The 12753-nt window shown below is 38.6% G+C and overlaps 1 protein-coding gene across 1 annotated transcript in view; it reads left to right on the top strand.

The window, feature by feature from the left end:
• The window catches only part of EYS (eyes shut homolog), a 1254974-nt gene that overhangs the window by 945135 nt on the left and 297086 nt on the right, over positions 1-12753 (top strand).

Genomic DNA, 12753 nt, shown 5'->3' with positions numbered 1-12753 from the left:
AAAAGTTAAGGCTAATGTTAAAGTATTTGGCTTTGATGCTATTTCAAGCCATACTCCTATGTCCAATTCATCCATCATTTTTTAGAAGTAGAATAAACCTAAAACCACTCTTTTCACCTTTGTAGAAGCATGATTTATGGAAGATAAATGCTCTTTTGGTGCACAGTTTATTTTCAATTGATTACTATATGAGTATGTTGGAGATTGTGTTCTCTCTCTTCAGACCTTTTTCCAAGGGAAATTCAGGCACCTAAGTGTATTTAAAATATTGCATGAAAATAAAACTCTTTCATACATCTGAAAGAGAATTTTTTATCTTTACCATGTTGAATAACTGCATAAAAGATTGTACAGACTTTCCAGATCTTATGGCAGCAATATTTTTTCAGGCTTTAGATTTTTCCCTTCCTTCATAAAATTCGCTATTGGTGAGGACTCTACATTACAAATGCATGTGCTTATGTTTCTGTCAGTTGTGCAAGTCTGTGTATAAAGGTTTACAAGGATACACGTATAGGAGGAACATGAACATTTCATTTCAAGACCTGTCATTTTAATTCTTTAGGTAAAATTTAATTCAAAAGTTATGCTCATTATCACATATAATAAATTTTATCATCAATGATACTTGTATGTAGAACTTAGCTGAGAAATTAAAATAGACTTTCATTCTTAAATTATTTAAGTTATCAAAATGCTAAATATTCCTTCCCACAATTGGCCTAAAAGAATATTTTAGGAATAAGTGTAAAACAAAGGTATCATCTTCAGATTTGGATGGAGACATCCACAATCTATATTACACTGTCTGGGTCTAAGTACCAACTCCATTCCTACTTGATACTTCATGCTTATGAAGATCAGGGAAAAAAATGTATTTGTGCTCACATCCTGGGCATGGCACAGCTCTGACTTTTGAAGGGGCTTGAGGAGTGAACTAGGAGACAGCATTCTCTGTCTCTCACAGTGTCTCTGCCTTTCAAGTAAATGAAATATTACCAAGTGTAAAACTTATAATAAACAATAATAAAGTTGCCAGATATTTTTAAGTATTCCTGAAATTTAAGAGTGATATGTGTTAAAGAGAAAAGGAAGCTTAGATTTCAGATACTTTTACAGCTCATAACTCAGGAACAATTGTATTCTTAAATGAGAGAAATTTTCTTTCAATCAATAATTATGAATTTACAGTGTTCAATAACTGCATAAAAATGTTATTTTTCTTCAAAAAATGAAGACATCCATAAAGTCCTGAAAGAGTTTTTATTCAGTGTTAGGTTGTTTCAGTATCTCCATAACCTTTTTGGATTCTGTTAATATCATTGGATATCATTATTTTCCATGTAATTTCATTATTATATTCAATGCATATCTGTCCTCTATAACTTAATATATTGTCTCATGAGCCATCTGTGTTTAAGAAAAATGTATATAACCTGTTATAATCTCACTTGTAAGAAATATTATTTATTTTCATTATATTTGAAGGCTGGGGAATCTAAAAACAGAGAAGGAGACCATTTGCTATTTCACTTCCCAGAGTCCTCAGCAGACAGGGGTGGGCCAGTCTGAAGTCAAGAACCAGGAAGAACCAGGAACTCAGAATTTAATCTAGGTCTCTTACTGAGCTTCCTACGCCATCATTTCTTGATCCATAAATGTCTTGATCCTAGAGTGTGCGTTTAGCAATGAACTAGAATCAATTAGAATCAGAGCTGGAAATTGAACCTTGCACGCTAAGATGGAATGTGGATGTCCCAACAGGGGTCCTACACACTGCAACAAATGCCAGTCCATATAGCATAATTTGGATGCTAATAAAATAATTTCTTTTGTAAAAACTACAGGAGGAGAATCAAGATGACAGAATAGCATAAGGACACAGTTCCAGCAGGTGAAGAATCATTAGCCAGGGTAAAGCAGAGAGGGCACATTCTAGGAAATAGCAGAGAGCAGGCTGATGGCAGAAGGGTACCTGGTAACTGGCAGACACAGAAAAGCAGTGGAGACAATGATGTAGTGTTGTATTGACCAGATACACCAGTAGCAGTTAGTGAATGGTGATCTGAAATCCACCAGTGGCCAGAGCTCCACCAGCAACAAGGCAGGAAGGAGACTTCACCAGGATCTCAGCAGGTGAATCCAGACAAGGAACTGCCTGACCTGCTGATTTGTTCGATTTGAGCAGGAGCAGAGAGAGAGCAGCAGGTGCCAAACAGGCTGTGCCAGAACAGGGTGGATTTCACAGTCCAGACAACCACAGTCCAGAGCTGCTTCGGGTGCCATTTTGTGAGGGAGGCAAAGGCTTTGAGACAGGACTGTGCATACACTAAGCTGGAAGCAAACTCATTTCTGACTCAGAGCATTGCACCAATGTGGCATCCTACAGTTTCCACCTAAAATACATCTGGGTAACCCCCAGACCTAACAGCCAATAGTACTCCAGCAGTGGCACATCATGCACCATTTTATACATTGTGGCAAAGGCTTTGAAACTGGAGGGACAAAGTGAGCTGAGTCTAAAAAACATAAACCACATCATGTCACCCTTCTAAAAGCTCATCAGTTTATTCTTGTGATGACAAGAATTAAAAATCCACCCTGATCATCAAATCTTAGATTCAGGTTAACCCACCTGTCTCATTTTTCCCTCCCAGTATACCTCCTATTCATAGACTTTCTTTGGTTCTTCAACCCACCATGTTTCTCTCTCTCTCCATCCCTCCCGTCCCTTATCCTTCCCTCCCATCCCTTATCCTTCCCTCCCTTCCCTTATCCTTCCCTCCTTGTTTACCTCTCACTTTCTCCCTGTTTCCCTCTCCCTCCATCCTTGCCTCTTTCCTTTTCCCTCCCTTCTTGCCTCCCTCCCTCTCTCCCTCCCTCCTTTCCTTCTCTCGCATACACAGGCAGACACACACACACACACCGGCAACTCTGCAGGGGTCATACAGCTTTTTCTGAAGGGGCATAGTCAGGGTTGTCAAACTTGTAAGACATAAAATCTCTGCTACAACTTCTCAGCCCTGACATAAGCAGCCATAAGCAGTAATGAATGATAGGCCTGATTATAATAAAGCTTTATTTACAAAACCATGGAGTGTGTTGGAATTGGCCAGTGAGATCTGTATAATTTGCTAACAACTACAGTTTAATTCTTCACAGTATAATTTAAACACTACCTCGCCAGAAAGAGCTTTATGATTCCATCATAAGTTTGTATCTTAGCTTCATGTTTATACATTGTGATAAGTACTATAAATGAGCAATCATTTGATCTATGAACTTGTTTGCTGTTCTTTGAGACCCATCCACACAGTGAGCTATAAGCATTTAACACAGTGACTGCTGCTTAGGAGACACTCCATAAATATTTTTGAATGGATAAATAAGTGCCATTTTGTCTGTCTTTAAAAGTCAAAGCCAACAAATCAGTAGAACATTGCTGAAACAGCTATATAGATTATCAATTGCAGGAATGTATCTTTTATAAAGAATCTTTGACATAAGCTTTATTGCCATATGCAGAAAATCCTTCCCTTGCAGGCCAAAGCGCATGGGATGCAGAAATGTTGATAGTCCTTATGTTTCTGCTGCCTAGGGATCGCCTAGGGATTCAAGATAAACATGACCTCATTTTTGTTGAATATGCATGTTATGAGAATTAGAACTAAGCAGGCCAGCTGGGGCATAGATTCTTCCTCTAGCATTGTTCATTTCATAGTATATACATGAGGGATATTCATTTCATGGAGAAAATTAAGAAGTCACAGCAATCAAAGTGTGCTCCATTTTAAAATGTTCGTGGTATGCTTTAGGGCTAAATATTCACAGCATGCATTTTAAAGATGCAATTAGGGGCAATGATGCACAAAATTGCATGTGCAAAGAAAATATTATTTTTAGAAATGCAATTGAAACATCCAAAGGAGCTAAAAATAAAAGGTTGTACTGCTAAGGTAAGAACCTGTAGCAGTGTAAGAAACTCTATACGTAGAATAATTTACCGTAGAGAGGAATTGGCAGCAGGTGGGCCAATTCCTGCCATGGTATGAGAGACCTGCCCTTAAGGAACCTCTAGATGTCCCAAAGCGAGTATCTTCTGGTGTAGAAGGGAAAGTCTCACATCCAGGAGGGTCAAGATTTCAAATGACATTGTGAAATAATCTAGAAATGCTAACTTTCATGAACGTGCCTGTTAAATAGCAGATTCATATTTTATATCCCTTTTTTTAAAGATTTATTTTTTATTGCAAAGTCAGATATACAGAGAGGACAGAGAGGAAGATCTTCCATCCAATGATTCACTCCCCAAGTGACTGCAATGGCTGGTGCTGTGCTGGTCTGAAACCAGAAGCCAGTACCTCTGCTAGGTCTCCCACACGGGTGCAGGGTCCCAAGGCTTTGGGCTGTCCTTGACTGCTTTCCCAAGCACAAGCAGGGAGCTGGATGGAAAGTGGAGCTGCTGGGAGTAGAACCGGCACACACATGGGATCCTGGTGTGTTCAAGGCGAGGACTTTAGCTGCTAGGTGACTGCACCAGGCCCTTATATCCCTTTCTTAAATGATATTAAAGAATTAGCATCACTGTTACAGTACACAAATACTTGATGAATGCTATAACCTGCATATTATTTGCCCCCAACAGGGCATGTGTTAGAACCATGTTACAGTTGAAAGAAATGGTAGCTCTTGGTAAGACGGTGCCTAGTGGGAATTAGGGAGGTCAATTAATGCTGGTCTCATATATAAGGTTAGCTCTTGTGGAAGTGATGTGTTAGAAAAGAGGCTCTTCTGTTTCTTCCTTCCTCTCACACTGTTAGCTGTCCCACAAGCACTCCTGGACACACCACCCACCATCTTCTGATGTACTCCAGAAGGCATCATCAAAGCTCAAGTACATGGTCCACTTGAGCTAGGTACTAACTCTTTAATATAATTAGTCTCAGCTATTTTACTACAAAAATACAAACAATATTTTAATTATTTCCAAGCAAAGCTAATCTTTGATGATCTCCATGCTCTTACTGGTAATGAAGGCTTCTTTAAAACATTTCAGCACTGTCTGATGCAGTCATCTGATTTCTCTGTTTTTCACTTGGATGTAGTGCATTTGACTTTCAGTGAATTGACTTTTAAACGTTTTGTTTCTTGGGGCAAGCCATAAATATATATTGGGTCATTATTTTATATCTTAGATGATTTTTCAGAAGCTTGTGTGTCACATTCACAGTAGAATTACTTCATATGAATACAAAGAATGAATGAGAACAATTATATATTTCTTAGTCTCAACTAATACAGAGATCGTGTTAAGCATGATATGAAACAAATGAATTTGTGCCTATATTGCAAAAGAGAATGGGAGAAAATCCAGCTAACTAAAGCCGAATCTTTTGTCTTAAAGTATCCTTCATTCTATGGTACTTTCCGTAGCTTACACTTACTTTCCATTTGTAGTGATTGTATATAATTGTGGTATTCCAGTGACTACCATTTAAAAAGTCTCCTCACCTTAAGATTTACACACGGCATTACTTCTTGGCCTTATGGCTAAGATCAAGTGAAGAATTAAGCACAGCAAATACTATTCAATTAAATTATTAGACATTTTCTGTCATATATGATGTATCTGTGATTAATCTTTTAATAAACAAGTTATGAAGTATTGGAGTTACATAATATACACTGCAGAACTTGTTACATATAAAGTTTTAAATATTTTATGTTCAGAGTGAATTATGGATTAAACATATCAAAAAACATTTTGTCTTTCAAAATTTAGCTCTGGAAAATCCTCTTTAGAAAATGTCTTCTAAAGTTGCTCATTTATTATCTGTCACCTGAATACATTTCACAGTTATCATCTGAATCTGTGGTACAGAGTCTCTGCCTTATTAAGAACCCAGAAAGACATCTGATATAAACAAGGCACTCTGAATATACTTAAGTATGGATTAACAAAGAAAAAATATAATGATTTCCATCATTTGATTTTACGATTTAAAAATGAAACTTTATAGATGCATAAATAAAGGCATGAATAATGCAGAAAGGCTCTACAGAAGAGGGGATCTGACACCAGCATCCAAGGAGGAAGAGAGGGACAGTTCTGGTAAAGGAGTTCTGAAAGCAGGGATTTGGACCTGGAAGAGGAAATAAGATTCTAAAGGCAGTTTGAAGCAGCATTGTGTCTTGTTGGCATCACCTTGAAGCAATCATAAAAGTCAGATAATGTGGGATAACAGGCTAACAGGATGGGCAGCATCCAAATCCCATGGAAATATAAAAAGCTGACCTATGACAGGAAGATATAAATGTGCATACCTCAAGTGACTTCATGGATTATATTTAGCATTGCAATGAAGAATCTGACTCCACTTTTTTTTTTCCTTGTACTCTACGTTTTAAACTTCACCATCCTACTTTCCCTAATGACCCAGGTCTAGGAAAGCTGAAGTGAGAGACCCAGTACAAGATCTTACCTTTTGCAGTGGGTGAAATTTAGATCATCACATCAGGCAAACCTTTGCAGGGAACCTCACTTACCAGCACAAAGAGCCAAACAAGTTACCACTTACTTGGGGGACCTGCCTTGTTATCCCCAAAAGACCTGTTTGTGAGAATAGTAAGCTATTGACTGACTACCCCCTCGAATGTGTATGGTATCATCAGAATTACAGTTAAGGATAAGGTCCATCATGTTTATGTAGAGTGGCCACAAAGATGTTTGGATCAGAAATTTGTCTTTGCTCAATATAAGATTATATTAATTATGCTTTTAAGGAAAAGAAATTTTTTGAAGATTACTTCATCCTTCATTGGCAGAATTGTTTTCATCCATTTGGGCAAAAACTACTGATATCTGAAGTTAAATCAGTTCTTTCTAATTCTCTTGCGCTTTCTAAATCCTCACTTCCCCCAATCCCTTTTATGTTAGTGTCATGCTTATTTGAATTCCCGATCATATTTGAAATAGGGTTCTTTGAGCACAAGAGCAAACAAGAACTTTGCTCTCCTTAATAGAGCTTGTAGAAAGGACTTGCCTAATAAAAATAACTGGCCATGTCCTGTGATAATGTGCTTCAATAATTCATAAGTAGTCCAAAATTGACTAGAATGCCTATGAAATTATGGGCAGTATGTACATTTTTTCCCCAAAAAAATGTTACTCTAATATCAAATGTTGTGTTAAAATTCCAACCAGTGGAAATCATCACTGAGTCAACACATATTTGGGTCACACTTCACAGAGGTCAAATCCATGTTTCACACTGGATGCTCTGAACGATACACTTGCTAGGGAGGACTTATTTTCATTTGTTTCCAGGTAGCTTTTCAAAACTTTCTCCTTCAAAAAAATGCACTGTAGGTAAGAAAGTAAGGGATTCAAGTATTAAGAAAGACCAGAATCTGGGGTGGAAAGAGCAGGAAGAATCTCATGTTATCAATATATTTCTTACACCTATTGTGAGTAAAATAAAAGCAATGAGACATTTCAAACCTGCCAAAACAAAGTGAATCTTTGCTCCTGGCTATAACTTTCAAATGAAAATAAGACACTATGAGGATCCTGGCTTTAAACATCTTTTATACCTGTACACTTTCCCTTTCCTCTGTATTGTTCCGTGGGGCTTGCTATTTTATCTATCACTTGTATTTTCTTGAAGCCAGCAAAATCCTGGTTTGGATGCTTCGGCTTCTACTGACCCGGCTGCCTTATCATTTTATCTAATAGTTGTAACATTAGAAAGCTCTGACAAATCCCTTATGACTATAGGAAGCCCAAGGAAAGAATTGTCACAGGAGCCTGGAAATGGGAGCTCTGCAAAGGAAACTTGACTATTGATAACTTTTAAACCAAAGGCACAATCTTGGAATGGGGATCTTGAGACTAAAATCTCTCTGTAACTTAATTGTATCCATTTTAATTTTGTATTTATATCTTGTTGTTTGTTTTGTGCTAGGCCCTGGAGGCAGCACTCATAGCTGTGATAGCACTCTGTTTCTCAGTATATTTCCCAGAACAGAACTCCACAGAATTTATGACCCAATTTTTTGCCTTTTGATTTAATCTGAAAAATATCCTGTTCAAACTGAGAACAGGGCTGGCAGTTAGAAGTGATAAAGCTGTCTCTCTCCTAACCCGCAGTTGCTAAAAGGTTCAGATCAAGGCTACAGCTCCCTTCCTGTGGCACAGACGCGACGTGCAAACAGCTTTGCTTTAACTTCACTGTATCTGTTTAAACACCTTGCTTGCATAGATGAATTAAAATACTGAAGCATAATTTTTTCTGGCTGTCTATTAAAACAAGATGCAATTCAAAGAAATGTGTCCCCAGATGAGAGTTTGGGGAAGTATGGAAACGCTAATAATAACAAAATAACATGATGGTCATTTTAATATGATGTTTATAATAATATATTTTCTTTACATAAAAATCGTGGCTATAATTCCTATCCCACATAAGGATTTATTTTATTTTATTTTTGATGATGTTTACAGAGTTGATTAGGGTGAGAAGGGTCAAGGACTGGGGAACTGGATTAGATCATTGTTTCTAAATTTTCTTTTTCTTTCTATATTTGTGAGAAGGAGGGGAAAAAAGGAGAAGCCTCACCAAGCTTCCCAACTGTAACTGGGGATGGGGAACAGTTGATCTGATGTCATCCCAGAGTCCCTGATGTGGCATATGCACCAAAGGTTCTGCTTAAGTGCTTTTAATAGTTCTGAAATGTTGTCAATCTCACCAGTCCAAGGATGAGGAAATCCTTCCAAGATGCATTCACTGACATTGTTCACCTAATAGTCTCCATTTCCCCCAATATTTACTGTCAACACTTGGGTGGGCTAGTTGTCCAATTTGTTCTACCCTCCATCCTCTACTATGGAACTAGATGTCCTGTGCAGGCCCAAATGGACTACCGGCTTGGTGCATCGAGCCCCTGTCCATACTTGTGCCATGGGAGACTATAACCGTATCCTGATCAGAATGCAGCCCGCATTCCAGTCCACGGTCCCCTTGGAGGGAACCTCAACCCAGCTAGGGTTGTCCCCTTAGCTCCCCAACCAGGCCTGTTCCCAACCATAGATCATGAACATGCCAGTGGTTGCTCTCACTCAGCTTGGCACAGCCCCTCACCTGTCCTGACCCCTGCCTTAGATGCTGTGGCTTAGTGTTCCTGGCTCACACAGACCAGTAGGTACAAGAGCCTAGCTTGACATAACCTGTGCTCCCTCCTGGTATCTAGTTTTGCTTATGGGCTAAGGTTTGCTCAGTCCTGCTGGTACACCCTGTTCCATTACCAATTCACACATTGGCCAGCCATTGGAGCTACTTTGCCCAGCTTGTCTGAATGCTAGGTCTGGACCACAGGTTCACCAGTGAGCTATGACTCACCAGAAGAATTTCCCAAGTTCCTTCACTTGATCCACTCCCAGACCCAGCTCTCATACATGCCAGTGGGTGTTATGCCAGTGTCCCACATCATCTGGCCTTCCATTTGGCCTTGTATGAGCTGGTGAACGTTACAGCCCAGCCCACCCTACACCCTACTTAGGATGCACTTTTAGGTTCTGCTGCCTTAACCAGTCCAGACTATTGTGGGTTCCTTTACCCGTGATTGATGGCAGGCTCCTTGGTATCACGTAGCTTAGTTCATCACCACCCCAACTCTTGAGATAACCAGTGGATCTAGAATTATCACAGGGTGTGGCCCACACATCTCCCACAGTATCTACCCCCAGATATGGTTCTCTCAAGTGCTAGTTAATGCCATGGCCCTGCCTAATGTGACCCGTCTCCTGATCCATCATCTTGTCAGGTAATAGGATATAATCCTGCTAGACAAGCCCCGAGTCTTAGCTTTTGCGTGGGCTGGTGTTCAGTGGTCAGCATTGTTCAATGATTACAAGTTCTTCAAAGGAAAGGTTACTCTCTCGTTGGAAATCTTTAGGATTGACTCACATCCCAGAAGCACAATAGGTTCAATGTGGAGCAACCTAAGCAGTGATTCAAAGAATGAAAACCCCAGAGCTCCTTGGCCAGGCAGCCAGCAGGCAGAGCCTGGCACCAAATGGTGTGCTGGCTGCGCAGGGACAGCTCAGCACATCTATGCAGTGACTGGAGTCAGGGATCCGAGCATGGAGACTCCCCGGCCTGGCACCCACCAGCAGCCAGCTAAGGTAGCATTATTGAAGAAAAAAATTTGAATATTAAAATGAGCTGTTTATACTCAACAGTAATTTAACATTTACAATGTATTTTCTAACTTCAGAGTCTGGGCAACAATTATTAAGTCATATTTATTTTTCATTTTCTAATTTTTCACTCAGAGTCTACTACTATAAGCAAATTAAGTGCACTTGAAATGCTACTTAAAATGAGATAAACATTCTGTATCTTTACAGAATTTGGAAAAGAACTAATGTGTTAATTTATTAAGTGACTTTAACTGATGCTTATCAAAATATAAGTACAAATCACAAATTATTAAATATGCTAATCAATAACAAAGGTAATAGATATTGGACATTTTCATGTGTTATTTATTACCTTGTATATCAAGGAAAAACACTGAGTACTGTTCAGAGATGAGCACCAGAAAGGATACTAGGATAGTATCCCTGAATTTGTCCATAATGCAGGAAAGAAGAGAGAGGTACAAAGATGTTCACACAGACAGTAACAATGGCAATGCATCTAAGAGTAACTAGGACTTTAGGAAGAGTCATCTCTGAAAATTGGTTTTAGATGAGTGGAATTTAAGCTGGGTCATAAAGTTAACATTATAGCAGATGGTAAAAGGTAGGATACCATAGTTCAATCAAAGCATCAAGGTCAGAAATGAAAATGTGAAAATTCTTCTTATACATATGTAAATGGAAAATAAAAAGAAAACTACATTAAGGACAATTTGAATTTCTATGCCATTCAGCTTCAAGGGTTGTGAGACATAATGGTTATGAGTCCTGTCTTTTAAGTTAGATAGATGTTTGCCTGCCACATATTAATCATATGAATTTAGATAAATCAATCAGCAAATATCTTTAAAGCACAATTCACAATATAAAAATTGAAAATAATAACCATGTGATCATAGCTGTCAGAATGCCAACATGACTCCAGCCATTCCCCCCTTTATGATCCTAAAATATACATTTACCTCCATTTGGATGAGCTTTTGTGCATATGGTAAGATTTATTTCTTAAGTAGGCAGTCTTTTAGTGCAAAATATCATAGCATAGTCATCAACATTCAGGCTGGATTAAGGCCTACTAGAGGAAGAAGTTGAAGAGAGACATTTCTAATGGTGTAGAAGGAAAGCAAATAGCAGTACTGTGAACTGCCTGTGGGAGCCATGTGGCAAGAGACTGCAGATGACTTGTGTGAACTGAAAGCAGTCCCTTTTTGGCAGCCGCCAAGAAAACAAGGATTTCTCTGCTACAGCTGAAAGGAAATGGGTTTGCCAATAATCAATGAGCTTGGAAGAAGTGATGGGTTTAAGAGGAGATTACAGCCCCAACCAACAACTTGATCTTATCCCAATAAAACCCTTTGTAGACCCAGATAAAAGATGCATATAGCCCGAAAGAATAAATTTGTATACATTTATGTCTTTATCCCTGTGGTTATTTGTTTCGCAGCAACAGAAAGCAGCTACAGACTGGATAATTTAGTACAATTTAAAACTGCCAATAATAGTAATTTCTATATAGTAGCATCTAATATTTAATACCATGTGTTTCTAGATTTGACTATATATTCCAAAGCTTAAAGAAGCCATTAGGAAATAATGCTTAATTAGAATCGTATAGCGTGTCTAAAGAATTTTAATCTGTATTAATTTTTCTTCTGTATATTTTCTTTGATTTCATTGCAACTTAGTTATTTGAAGATATAAAAAAAAATAGGTTGACTAGTCAAGCATTAGTAAGGTCTTAATTATCATTTCAGTTGCTATTTTGCTTGTCATCTGAGAAGGTATTTTTTAAAATGCCCAATAAGACACATGAATAATGGTGAATTTCTTCAGGTACAAATTTGTTAAAGCGCTAATGAGATTTTTGTTGTTAAAATAGAGTCATCAATAACAATTTTGTACTCAAACAAAAACTGTGAAACTGATTTTTTTTTAAGATTTATATATTTTTATTGGAAAGGCAGATATACAGAGAGGAGGAGGCAGAGAGGAAGATCTTCCATGAATGGTTCACTCCCCAAGCAGCCGAAATGGCTCTAGCTGAGCCAATCCAAAGGCAGGAGCCAGTAGCTCTTCCGGGTCTCCCATGCAGGTGCAGGGTCCCAAAGCTTTGGGTCGTCCTTGACTGCTTTTTCAGTCCACAAGCAGGGAGCTGGATGGGAAGGGGGGCTGCTAGGATATGAACTGACACCCATATGGGATCCCGGGCATGTTCAAGGCAAGGCTTTAGTTGCTACACTATTGCGCTGGGCCCTAAACTACTTTTAAAAATGCAGGACACTGTTACCAGTCCAGGACAGTTAATTCTGTTACATGTTAACACACCCTTTTTTTGCTTGTGCTGTGTGCTTCACTGGGAATGCCATTTGTAATCATTTTCACCAAAATACAGCTTCCTTTCAAAAAAAATGGTGGGCCTGGGACTAAAAAAATTATTTCTGAGAACCAGCATTACAACATCAACGTCCCAAATTAGAGTGCTAGTTTCAATCTCAAATTTTCTACTTCTGATGCAGCTTTCTGCTAATGTGAAAGCAGCAGAAGATGGCCTA

This window comes from Ochotona curzoniae, unplaced genomic scaffold, assembly GCF_017591425.1.
Source record: "Ochotona curzoniae isolate NIBS_2020 unplaced genomic scaffold, NIBS_Ocur_1.0 contig_3819, whole genome shotgun sequence".
Classification (NCBI taxonomy): domain Eukaryota; kingdom Metazoa; phylum Chordata; class Mammalia; order Lagomorpha; family Ochotonidae; genus Ochotona; species Ochotona curzoniae.
The sequence above is the reverse complement of the archived record's forward strand: the minus strand, read 5'-3'. Positions and strand labels throughout refer to the sequence as shown.